Source organism: Marmota marmota, unplaced genomic scaffold (genome assembly GCF_001458135.2).
Source record: "Marmota marmota marmota unplaced genomic scaffold, marMar, whole genome shotgun sequence".
In the NCBI taxonomy this organism is placed as follows: Eukaryota; Metazoa; Chordata; class Mammalia; order Rodentia; family Sciuridae; genus Marmota; species Marmota marmota.
In genome coordinates this window covers 39,571,463-39,572,851 of record NW_026000229.1, presented here as the reverse complement: position 1 = coordinate 39,572,851, position 1,389 = coordinate 39,571,463, and positions in this window count along the sequence as shown.

Sequence of the window (1,389 nt, the reverse complement as noted above, 5' to 3'; positions counted from 1 at the left end):
TTTTTTTTTTTCCTTTGGTGCTGGCAATTGAACCCAGGGCCTCCCACATGCTAAGCAAGTGCTCTACCACTGAGCCATTTCTCCAGGCTTTCTGTTCTTCTTGTTACAGAGACCATAAATATATTTCTTCAGAGAACCCTCCTGAACACTGAGTAATATGAAGAACCAAGTCCTCTGTCACAGCCAGAGAGAAGGGCAGGCAGAAGTTCAATAACTATTAATTAATGACTCTATTCCTCACTAAAGGGCTCTAACTTTCACAAGGTTTTAGTGCTATTATACCTCCTCTCTTATGTGAGCCCTAAAACACAGACAAGCAAAAAATGTGGATGAAGATGAAGAGTCATATCTTTACCTGTATTTATATCTATTTCCAAAAACAATCATGAGTGTGTGGGCTTTGGTTTTGTTCAGAGATCTTCTCTAACTACCAGATACACAACCTTTCACTGATCTCATCCCAGAGTGAGCTCTGTGCCATTGCCCTTCAGAAAGTTAAATGTTACTTAGACTTCATATTGCCACATAATATTCCATGCTTTTGTCTTATCTCTAGAATCATCTTATCTTTGTCTTATCTCTATATTGTAAATGATGAGGTCAAGGATCAGGTCTTATGCTTTGTTAGCTTCCAAAGAACAGATAGCTTTGGGCAACACATGTGGGTCATAAACTGCTATTGAATTTTGCAATGTGGAACATAATGATCTCAAAGAAGAAAATTACATCCTTACTGATTATTTCTGAAGAAAGGATGTGTGTTTTCCTTAAAAGTCTCTTATATACAGAAAAATTGGTAATCTTCCTGGAGCTTTAACCTCTAGGTTTCATGGGATCCCCTTCACCATTGCTCAATTGCTTCTGTTGAGAATAGAGCCCCTCTGTTCTCAGTCTCTGAACACCAAAGGCCTTGTATGTGGCAAGGAAATCATCCAGACTTATACTGTATGTACATATGTATATATGCCAAGTGACTAATCATATATCTTTATGTAAATACATGATGATATTTATATGTAAGTATGTGTTTATATATACAGATATGTTATTTGGTGTATACTCTTAATATTAAACACACATGCAGGCAGTTACATACACTTAAATACCTAAATTCCACAAAACCTAAGTAGTACAAGCTGAGATTATTTCTTCATTCGTGAAATGAGTCTTGCTGAGTTAAGAAAGAAGCCTACATAATTTCTTTCTCTTGGGCTTCCTGAAAAATCTACACTTCACCTGTATTTGATTCTGTTTCTGGGCCCACCTGAGATTTTTGTTTTTTAAAAAGTTCAGCTTTTTATTGAACGTATTACAAAAGAATACGTTGAAAAGACCAAAGCCCTTGTCCTCATCAGATTCCTCTGATTCTTCTTTCTTTGCCTCTACTTT